We start from the raw sequence: 12815 nt of genomic DNA, 5'->3' as shown, positions 1-12815 counted from the left end.
GTGAGCTGACAGTAATTTCCAATTGTGAAAATATCTAACGTTTTGTAATATCTTAATGAGTTCCTATTATAATTAATTGTTAAAGAATCAAGGTTGACTCAAGAAAATATTTTGAGGATATGGTATTTTCCTTGTGGTGAAAAATGTGATTTGATGCATGGAGTGTGAATTGTGCAAGTAATATGCGAAGTTTGTAAATGCATGTAAGCGATCTAAGGGATTATTTGGATGTGAGATTGATGATCTAGTATTGAGATTAGAAGAGGATAAGTCTATTAGAAATAGGGAATACTGGGGGAGGTTTGAATTAGTATTCTACAAACTTTTATAGCCAATTAAATATTATTTATTACTTTTAACCATGCATAAAAAAGTAAATAAGTAATCCTGAATAGTAATAATAACAATGCATAAGGAGAACTCATAATACCATATTTTGTTAACTAGGGAAACCCTGGTCAAGGGAAAACCCTGGTGGGGATGACACCCACTAGATGATGTACTAATATAAATGTTCCTTGTTAGAGGATGAACCATGTTAGGAGTCTATAAAATCATTCAGCACATAGGAGTCCCTGTTGGGAGAATTTGAATCCCTTCTAGGAGATTCCAACCCTATTAGGAGTTGTAGTACAATGGATGCAAGAACAACTCATTGCTCAAACATGCACTTCCAATTAAAAGAAGAGCCCACTACTTAAACAAGTAATTGTCAAGTATATAGATGGTGTAGATTCTTTCTAGCTAATCTCTGACCATAGCTCAATCCCTTCACAAGATCACTTCTGCAAATAATACAAAACTTTGCATTCACATTTAAAATTACTTCACATTCAATCACATAATTTGCATATATCTTCACAAGATGTCTTTGCATAAGTATTGTTCCATTTCACAAATTTTTGCTGGATTAGATAGGAACACAATATACTTTTCCAACTTAAAGTAAACATCTAGGATGTTGACCCTAATTGGTCAAGTAATTATTTTGTAAACAAAATAATTCATTTACCTTTAATTTCGTTGTTCTATTCATTGGTAAATTGTGAATATCTCTTTTCCATACTGTTCATACTAATGTCTGAGGCTATACACATCATCATGAGTATATATACTATTTTCATTTAACCTCTCACCCATAAATAACATCATATAAAAAATTTATACATAAAAACAATACACTGCTATAAACTAGTTTCATAGTTAGACAATCTTCTAAGTATCAAAAGATAAGTAGAATTATTTCCAAGGTTTTCTAAAATGTGTGCATCATGTCTTACCATTAATGACAACAATTGTATCACTACATATAGCCAATTGTCAAAAATCTCCCCCTTTGACATTGATGGCAACAAAGTAAGAAAAATTGGCTAAGTAACAAAAACTTTATCAAAACTTATAGTACTTATCATAGACTTTTTGATTGACAAAACCTTTAATGTCTTCAAGTTTCAAGTTATTAAGAGTCATATATCTCATAGTAGAGATATCAATCTATTCTTTCTCAATATCACTATACAAATCATAAAACTTATTCATCTGCACAAAATTCCCTTAATTAAATATGGCTACATTAATCTTCTTTATCTTTAGCTTCCTAGGTTGCCTTATTTTATCTACTACTTGCTTGCTTGGAAATAATAACCGTCTCTGGCAATTTTTTTTCTTGTTGCTATACTTATTCTTCATCACTAGAATCTTCAATTGTCAACAACGTCTTCTTTCTTTTCTCTAGTTTAGTAGCTTGTTGATTAACTCTCTTTGACTCCCTTTTAGATGCACTTGGTTTCTTAGCTGATATTGCAACATATGGGATGCTCTATTTTTTAGGAGTTTCTACAATGGATACACCAGATGCTTTGCCAACTAATAGAGGTGTCACATATGTTACACCATTTTCACTAGTTTGTTTTAGTCTATAGATTATTTGTCTAACTACCTGCGATTCTTCTTCTAACATATCTCCCTCAAATAGTGCTTTCTTCATTATATTTTCAACCTTCTTATGATATTCTTTCCCTAATCATGCCTCATAAGTTAATTGAGTTATCTCCTCATATGTTCCAAATTTGTAACATCCTTGATCTATTTTGGATTTCAACATTAAATCAATATAACCAATAGCTACATCATCACTTAACTCATAACCTAAGGGCTCAAGAAATGTTTCCTAAGGTTCTACTACTTCAATATAGGTTAGGTCTATATCCACCATAAAACATATATCATTCTTAAATCTTTCACTAATTACAGGTGCAATTCTGAATCTCTATTTCATCTCATTCTAAAATGTCCTTGTGATTAAATTACAACTATCCAAGATTTTCTCTACAAAATACCTTTTTCATACATCTATTATTTTATCCATAGCACATCTCTCATTGCTCATAATCTCTATGACTAATAAAGATAGAAACCTCTTAAGTACATGAGAAAAAAAAAGATTAATCAGCATTGCATTATGACCAATACCATGACAATTATGATAGTAAATTTTTGTAACATGATTAAATGACTTATTTGTACAATCTCTTTATATATGACCAATTTCATTATATGAAAAATACTTACCTCTAAATTCATACCTTGTTTCCTTATGAGATTCCACTTGCTTAGGTTTATCCAATTTTACAGTTTCCTTCTCTTGTTCAACTTCTTTGGATTTATTAGAAGATTGATTGGATTTAATATTATCACTAGATTTATCTTTTTCTTTTAGATCTAGTCCACTTTTAGGTTTCTTTGCAAACATATTAAATAGGTAACCAAGACCAGTCTTATCATAGGTAGCTCTTTGTATTGACATTGATTTACCAAGCTTTTATTTGCTAGTATAAATCTTTTCAAGCTGTAGATTGCACTAAGTTAGTTCACCTTTCAAAATAGTGTTGTACTTATGAAGTTCTTCATAATCTTCTTTTAATGTTTCAAATTCAGATGTCATCTTTGCTAGATTCACTCTAAGATCTAAAAATTTAGTCTTCAAATCAGATTCAACTTTGCTAGGATCATTCTTCAAACTCAACTTTAGGTTGGTAATCTTCAATTCATGCTTCAACATCTTGTACTCTATTTTCAATTTTGAGTATCCATCATCACTAGTTTTAGATTTAGTAGATTTAGGCTTGGATTTGAGATGTTAAATCTTGTCCTTTAATTGTCTAATGTATACTTTGGAGTCTTCATATCTGTAAGAATTTGGCTTAGGCCAAAATTCACCCAAGAACCAAAGAACTCAACATAAGCACACAATAGACCAAAATAGACAGAGTATGATCAGAATGATGATATTCATTCAATATAATAGCTTAGCCAACTTGAGAGTACAGTAGGAGTGCCTATATATAAAGGCCTCGGGAGAGCTTCTAGAATGCATAGAAGTCATCATCATGATAAGTCATACAACCAGGCACATGTCCACCAGATATGGGTTATCCTCTATTAAGCACAAGATTAAGTGCAATGATGTGAGGATAAGCGTACAATGGTGTAGCACGCAAATCAGTGGTGTAGACAACATGTGTTAAATGAGGAGTGCGAATAACTATATTGTCAACATGACAGCTCAATGAATGATGTTTACTCCTGTGTTGTAGACACCATGTGCATAATTAGAGTTGTGTAGCTCAATGAGAGTACACAAACTCCTAACTATCTCACCTAAAATAAATGATAAAATAATGAAAAATAATTAAATAATGCATTAACCTAAGTAAACTTAAGTAAGTGTAATAAGTAAATACTTATTTACACCAACACCCCCCCTTAAGTGAAACTTAGGGGAATGTCCTTAAGCTTATGAAATATAGGATGCAATGTAGAATGGGTCTTAGCTACTAGGCCATGTGAGGTACCCAGGTACATAATGATATGCAATCTCCCATAAAGCAGGGAAAGAGGGAAAACCTTATGGGAATAACCTTCCCCAAAAAAAAGAAATGAAAGAGGATGCATGGATGGATGGAGTAATCAAGACCCCCCCCATTACGACATACATCTAGTATATACATAAGAGAATGATGAGAAGAGGAAGAGAGATAGGATAGGCTCCCCCCCCAAAGAAGAATGTCGAACAGTGACTACTCCGATGAAGAAGCTAATCCAAGATTGCAAAATGGTGCTTCTCTGCTTAGGAAAAAACAATGTCAAATTCACAAATGAGATGGTTCCACTGTGTGTGGAAATAATCCCATGGATAAATGATTTCTTGAAAACTTGCTCAACTGACTGAAGAACCTGTCCCAAAGAACTGTCTATCTCTGCAACTAATAAAGAACCTTGATGCAACTGCTGATCATAAGTATCCACAATCACTTCAACCTGTGAGAATCGATCATGTAGAGAATGAACAAGAGAGTTGGATGGAACCCTCATGACAACTAAAGAAGGTAATTCTACATCAAGAAGAAGAGGTAGATCATCAGTACTATCCCCCAAATCTGTCATTGAACCTGTATCTAGAAGACTTGATGTACCTTTTTGTTTTGGACCTATCACTGTGGCGATGTATGCATGTGGACTGAATTGATAAAGTGACCTCTCACTGCAACTATCGATAGAACCCCACGTGTCTGAATCTGTTGAAGCACTATCACCGAAATCACTATTAGTTTCCATACTGTATGATGTGCAAAGATTAGTAGAGGACAAGATTGGAGAACTTTCCTCAAAATGTACATCCTTTTCCACAAATATCTAATGTGTCTCAGGATCTAGAAGTCTATATGCCTTCACACTATCTTCATAACCAATGAAAGTACAAGGCTGAGGTGACTATGTGTTGCATCCCTTGGAAGATCCCTTTTCCCATGCAGGATAACCATAGACTCTAAAGTGTGTCACAATAGGTTTTCTACTACACCATGCCTCAAAAGGAGTTTTTCCATCTAAGGCTAGATGAGGAGAACAATTAAGAATGTGAGTGGCACTTGAGATTGCTTCGACTTCTAATGATGGATCTAGAGACTTGGCATGAATCATGCAACTTGCCATAGACGTAAGAATTTGGATCCTCAAAGCTACAACATCTGTCTTCTGTGGACTGAATGCTGGTGGAGTCTGAAGATCAATTCCCTTGAGTCTGCAAAAGTCCATAAGTCTTCTATTCACATACATGCTTCCATTGTCCATGCAGAGTACTTTGATTGCTTTCCCAGATTTATGTTCTACATGAGTCTTGAAGGCTAGAAATGTGTCCAACATTTCATTCTTGTTATGTAGAAAGTAGACACAAGCGAACCTTGAAAAATCATCAACTAAGGTGAGTATTTAGCGACCCTGGCTGAATGCAAAAGGACCTACTATTACCATGTGAACCATTTGTAGAACACATGTTGCTCTTGAAGACTTCCCTCTTTGTAACTTTCCCTCTAGATGAATATCCACTGAATCTATTTAACATTCACCATTAGAAAAGTTGATTTGAGGTAGACCTTTCACCACGTGGTATGTGCAAAGTTGCTAAAGGTAGTGGTAGTCAAGATGACCATACCGCTCACACCATAATTGCATGTTTGAATTAGATTGTGATAACAAGGCCTTTGAACAAGACTTGGGTACAAAATGAGAGAAAGAGTACAACCTCATGTTATCATTCACTTTCCCCACTACAACCAAGGAATCATCTTTAAGACTATGCACTTTTACTGAGTCTGGAAGGAACTCAACTCTATGTCCATCTCCAAGGTGAGTGATTTGGTAGATTGAAAGGAGATTTGAACTTAGGTTTGGAACATAGAGAACCTCTTGAAACTTCCCATTTTCCATTTCCACATTTCCTGTTCCTTCAACTGCCATTTTTCTATCATTCCCCATGAAGATGTACGGTACCTTGGACTACTTCCTTGAAGAAAAATCCTTTTTTGAAGAACCCATATGATAAGAGACACCTGAGTCAAATATCCATTCCTTTGAAGAGTTAGAATTAGCCATGAGTGCTTGCCCTTTGCCCTTGGAGTCTGAAGATGACCCTTTCTCCTTGTAAGCATTAGGCAATGGAACATTATGTTTCTTCATGATGTTTGTCAATTCATCAATCTTTTTGAGATAACACTCATGCTCTTCATGACCGAATTTGTTGCAACAAGCACACTTCTTCTTCTACTTATTGTTGTTGTCCCCCTTCTTGTTGGAATTTGAGGACTTGCCTTGTTGATTGGATTGTGCTATTGTCTTTTATGCATCCTCAAATTTGTCCTTCTTCCATTTCTTCTTACCCTTTCCTTTATTTTAAGATTTTCCAACTAAATTTTGAGAACCCTCATTGGCCACCAATGCTTTGGACTAAGGTGATTTGAGAATCCCCATCAATTTCAACTTCTTTTCTTCATCATCCTACAGTTTAGCATATTCATCAAAAGTGACTTTCTTGTAGGCAAACCCTAAGGTAGTCTTTGAGGTGTTGAAAGAAGATACAAATGTGGAATACTCCAATGGCAGCTTGTTATGGATGAGATAGATTAGTCTATCATCTTTGATAGAACTCCCACAATTCGTAAGCTTCATCCTTAGTTCATTCACCTTGATGATGGAATCCTGTATTGAATCATTTGACTTAGGATCTAAGGATACAAGCTCATCTTCAATCTTGAAAATATCCTCTTTAGACACTTTACCATAAATGCATTCGAGGATATCCCAAGCTTCCTTAGATGTAGTACACTTCTTGATCTGATACATGATCTTATCATCTACCCCCAAACATATATCACCTAGGGCTTTTCTATCCATTGCTACCCAATCAAAAATTTCACTTGTTGATACATTATCACCTACTAGTATAGGAAGAGTACCATCTAGGTATTGAGAAACTCCATTATGCATTAAGTGATACCACATTTTGATTGACCACATAGCATAGTTATGAGGAGTTAATTTAGGATACTTAAAGTTGCCCATAATGCAAAAAATGAAATAAAAGTGTAGAAAAGAGAGAACACAACACCAAGAAGACCCCCCCCTTATCACTAAATCAAGAAATCCCCCCCAAAATAGATGCTTTGTGTACTTTATCAGTAGTGCGATTACAATGGGCCACTTGCCAATTTTGGCCTTCATGGACTTTTGATTTTTCTTGTTACAACTTCTTAATGGAGTACAAATCTATAACTTTACAATGTGGTACGATTCTGAAGCATTACAAAGAAAAGAAAGGCCCTATTGCTGAAAGTGACACTTTTTTCCACACAACCCTATAATATGATAGTAGATCTAGAAAATAGACAAAAAATAATGCAGTTTCAAAAAAAAAGAACCTATTTTTGACTCCAGATGTGGTCGTACGGAGCATTTGAAGTTGCAAAATGCAAGATTATCCATTATAGTCACCAAAAAATGCAAATTTTGAACAATCCTTGCACCAAAACCATAAAATTGTTGCGCCACTCAAAACTTTAGAAAATTCTACCCAATGGTCTAGATGTTCGATTTATGGCCTTCCGAAGTCAGACTGCAAAATTGAAAATCAATTTGGAGAGGGGTTACATTAACGAATAAGGGGGTTAAATTTGATGGTCTAATGGCCATCTCTACAATTGTAATTTTCCTTGTTTTGACATCCAGATGGGTGTCAAATTTAATGGAACTTAAATATGACATCAACATCCTTCAAGGCTGGGATGACATCAGCACTATATGGATTTTTCCACGTGCCTGATGACTTAGTGTATGGATTTGTTGACTGGGCTTCCAAGTAGGCACTAACGTGTACAAGGGCTAAACTGGATAGCTGACTTGGCAAGCAGTACAGTCAATGCTGACTATTCGATGACTATGTTAATGCTGACAGGGCACATGTGGGGTCTACTGACTATAATGCCAAGAGAGCAGATTAAAATGTATAAAAGGATGTCGTGTTTCCTACTCGCTATCATTGTGGGTACTCACCAAATAAGGGGTCACCGGAATGTTAAACCCTCACCAGATTCTTTCACCATTGTTGGGATTCAGAAACTGTGATGTCGGAGAGTCAGAGAGGATACTATTCTTCTGACTATTGCTACCATCACTAAAATATCTTTCAAGTCGCTGAGTTATCAAAGAATTAGTCCCACATTCGTGGGTTGAGCACACTAGGCGCTCTTTAAAAAGTATTTAGTCGCGAGTTGTATAAAAAAAAGGAACCCACCGATATTTGGAGGGTTGGCCAGGCTGGGTGGGTCGCCAGATTTATATGTGCAGGTGGTATGGCTAGGTGATAGGTGGCCCACAAATTTAATAATATACTGGCAATAAATTAATCTGAAATTCCACCAAATACAGAGTCGAGCCGGGGTATCACTGCCCGGTTTGGCAAAAAAAAATTCTCTACTTGGGCGACTTAAAATTTTTGAGAATAACAAATTCAGAAAAAAATTGCAAAGAAGAAATTGAATACAGATCAAAAATTGAAATATCAAATCAATAGAATGACCATACCCAAACTGCAAATTGAGGCTTTCGGGTTCCAATTTGCAAATTTTTTTTGCCTCATGATCAACTTTCACCTAATATAGGCAAATTTATAGTCAATTTTCACCGAATCAATGCTTTAAATGCAACGGTGAGGTTAGATCTGGCTCTAGATACTCATAATTTCTATAGATCCTCTGGATTCATGTCGAGGTGCTGAAGCATGAACAGTCTCAAATGGCTATGTGTAGAGAATCTTCCTTAGCTTTGATACCATGTAAGACTTTTTCTTAGGCTAGAATTCACCCAAGAACCAAAGAACTCAACACAAGCACACACTAGACCAAAATAAACAAAGTATGATCAGAATGATGATATTCATTCAATATGACAGCTTAGCCAACTTGAGAGTACACTAGGAATGCATGTATATATAGGCCTCAGGAGAGCTTCTAGAATGCATAGAAGTAAGCATCATGACAAGTCATACAACTAGGCACATGTCCACCAGATATGGGTTATCGTCCATTAAGCACGAGATTAAGTGTGATGATGTGAGGATAAGCCTATAATGGTGTAGCATGCAAATCAGTGGTGTAGACAACATGTGCTAAATGAGGAGTGCAAATAACTATGTTGTCAACATGACAACTCAGTGAATGATGCATACTCCTGTGTTGTAGACACCATGTGGATAATTAGAGTTGCATAACTCAATGAGAGTACACAAACTCCTAAGTGTCTCACCTAAAATAAATGATAAAATAATGTAAAATAATTAAATAATGCATTAACCTAAGTAAACTTAATTAAGTGTAATAAGTAAATACTTATTTACACCAAAAATATCTATATCTTTCAACTTATCTCTTTCTTCAGTAAGGAGATCAATTTTTTCAAGTGCCTCATCAATGTTCTTCATCGACTATTCCATATCCATAACTATCTTACTCAGGCTGTTAAGCCTCTTCTAAGTAACTATTCTCTGATACCAATTGTTAGAAATAGAGAATATTGAGGGGTAGGAGGGCGGAGAGGGTGGGGCAATTGAATCAGTATTCTACAAACTTTTGTCACAAACTAGATATTATTTATTACTTTAAACCATGAATAAGAAAGTAAACAAGGAATGTTGAACACTAATAATAACCATGCACAAGGAGAACTAATAACACCATATTTTGTTAACTAGGGAAACCCTGGCCAAGGGAAAACCCTGGTGGGGATGATACCTAATAGATGATGTACTAATATAAATATTCCTTTTTAGAGGATGGACCCTATTATGAGTCTATAAAATCATTCAGTACATAGGAATCCATGTTAGGAGACTTTGAATCCTTGTTAGGAGATTCGAACCTTGTTAGGAGTTGTAGTACAATATATGCAAGAAGAGCTCATTGCCCAAACATGCACTTCAAATTACAAGAAGAGCTCACTTCTCAAGCAAGTAATTAACCCTCAAGTATATAAATGTTGTACCTTCTTTCCAACTAATCTCTGACCTCAGCTCAATCTCAGATCACAAGATCGCTTTTGCATATGATACAAAACTTCCCATTCATATATAACATTACTTTGCATTCAATCATATAATTCACATATAACTTCACAAATGAATTCATGAGATGTATTTTCATAAATACCATGCCATTTTACAAATTTCTTCTGGGTTAGCTAGGACCACAATATACTTTTTCAACTTAGAGTAAACATCTAGGATGTCGGCCCTAATTGGTCAAGAAATAACTTTGTAAACAAAATAATTCCTTCACCATAAATTTAGCTATTATGTTCACTGGTAAAATGTGAATATATTTATTTCATATGGTCCTTATTGATGTTTGATATTATACACATCATCATCAATATGTATACTATTTCCACCTGACCTCTCTATCATAGATAATATCATATAAACAAGTTATACATCAAAACAATACACTGTAGTAAACTAGTTTCATACTTAGAATATTTTCTAAGTACCAAAAGCTAAGTATCTTTATTTTGGAGGTTTTTACAACATGTACATCATATGTTGCCATTAATGATAACAATTACATCACTACATATAGCCAATTGTCAACGAAGTCTAGTCAAGAGGAAAGAGGACCTGAAGTTATTCCATTTCTATTATTCTTCAAGGAATAATATAGAGACCAATTAGACAGTAAGCTCTATGGTCTTGCCCCTGAAGCTATTTGGATAGTGGGTCCTTCTACCTTCTATAACTCCTAATAGGGTTGGAATCTCCTAACAAGGATTCAAAGTCTCCTAACAGGGATAGATATGCACTAAATGTATTTCATTGGATCCTAACAAAGTCCATCCTCTTACAAGGAACTTTTATATTATTACATCATTTTGTAGGTACCATCCCCATCCGAGTTTCCCTACTTAGCATATTTGGTGTTATATATATATATATATATATATATATATATATATATATATATATATATATATATATATATATATATATATATATATATATATATATATATATATATATATATATATATATATATATATATATATATATATATCTTCTTATGGTTATTGATTATATTGTTTACATGCTTAAGGATTAATAATGTTGATAATTGATTCAACCCCACCCATTCATCTCAATTATCTTGGTGGACTTTACTTTGTAACAATTGGTATCAGAGCAGTAGGCCCTTGAAGAAAAAACTGGTCACATTAGAAAATAAAGTCCTAAATTTGATGGAGTTAACTATGTAATCTAGAACAAAAATATGAAGACTCATTTTCTATGTATGGGTCCAAGGTAATGGTTGATGACAAAGACTAATAAGGAGATTGTGAAAGAAATAAAACTTGAGGTATGTAGTGAAGTTGAAAGAGATTTGTTTATGTGTAATATGCTTTCTAGAGAAGAATTATTGTTTTCCCTTCCTAAAAATGAATATAGTCAAGTAAAATCCTTAGAGACATCTCATCAAATTTTGGTAGCCTTAGAATCTACTTTTGAAGGTGATAAGAATATTTAAAGAATCAGACTACATAATTGGATATGTTTGTTTCACGATGCTAAATGGTGGAAGATGAATCTGTGAGAAGCTATATTGGTAGAATATCACAAATTGTTGCATGAATTAATTCTTGGGAAGGATCTAAAGATGAAGATCATATTATATAGAAGATTATGAAAATATTGACACCATAATTCAGACAGAAAATGTAGATGATTGAGAAAGTGATACCTTGCACTGAGAAGTTTACTAGAGAGACCTAGAAGATTGGAAGCAATAGAAGTGAGCTTAAAGAAATCCAAAGACCTTCCCAAAGTGGAAATAACTTTTACAGCATTGAGTGTTCATCCTTTTTTATCAAGAAGTACAAACACCAGTGGGGATGATGCTAGAAGCAACTGATCCAAATCTGAGGAGGATAGAAGAGTTGAAGAAGGAATTGTCATACTTGTGAGTAGAGAACCAGATGGTGAGAGAATTTTTAAATGTTGGAATTGCAATGAACTTGGTCATTATTCTTCTAAGTTTCCTAAAAGAGAGAAAAAGTATAAGAATAATTTCAAGCCTAGAAGACCTAGAGATTGCTTGAATGAAAATGGAGATGATGAGTTTGAGGAAAGAGTTTAGAGTGAAAGTGATGATAAATTTGGATCTATGGCTATAAAAGAAGAAATTTTTGAAAAAGAAATTAGAGAAGAAGAAGCCCTAGTTGAAAATAAATCTGACTAAATTATAGATAGTGGGTGTTCACACCATATGATTGGCAACATGAATAAGTTTGTTAAGTTTATAAATCATGATAGAGGAATTGTTAGAGTTGGTTTGAATGCACCTTGTCATATCATGTGAATCTATCTATTACTATCGATGGAAAGCCTAATATTGATGATATTTATTTTGTTGATGGATTAAAGCATAACCTATTAAGTGTTGGAAAATTAGTTGATAAAGGTTATTAATTGAAATTCATAGAGAAGACATGCATTATCAAAGATAAAGATGGTAAGTTTATCAGAGCTAGTATAAAATACAAAGGTAACATTTTCCAATTAAACCCTACAGAGATGAATTATTTTTTTGCAAAGATGGATAATAATTGGTTATGGAATTGAAGATGTTTTCATATGAACTTTGACAATATTTTGAAGGATACTAGTACATTTTTGTTTTAGATCTACCTAGAATCATGAAATGTACTACTATTGTTTGCAAAGAATGTCTTATGGCTAAGTAGAAGAAAGTTTAATTTCCTAGCAAGAAGTTCACTACCACAGTGAAATTAGATATTGTTGATACATATTTCAATGGTCCTACAAGAACAAGAGGATCCTATGGTGAAAGGTAATTTAAGATTTCTGTTTATGATTTCATTGGAATGACATGAGCAACATTTCTTAAAGAAAAATTCTAAGACATTTAAAAAGTTGACGT

The sequence above is a fragment of the Cupressus sempervirens genome, chromosome 4 (assembly GCF_028749045.1).
Source record: "Cupressus sempervirens isolate cs-2001-9-10 chromosome 4, ASM2874904v1, whole genome shotgun sequence".
In the NCBI taxonomy this organism is placed as follows: domain Eukaryota; kingdom Viridiplantae; phylum Streptophyta; class Pinopsida; order Cupressales; family Cupressaceae; genus Cupressus; species Cupressus sempervirens.
This window is presented reverse-complemented; position numbering follows the sequence as displayed.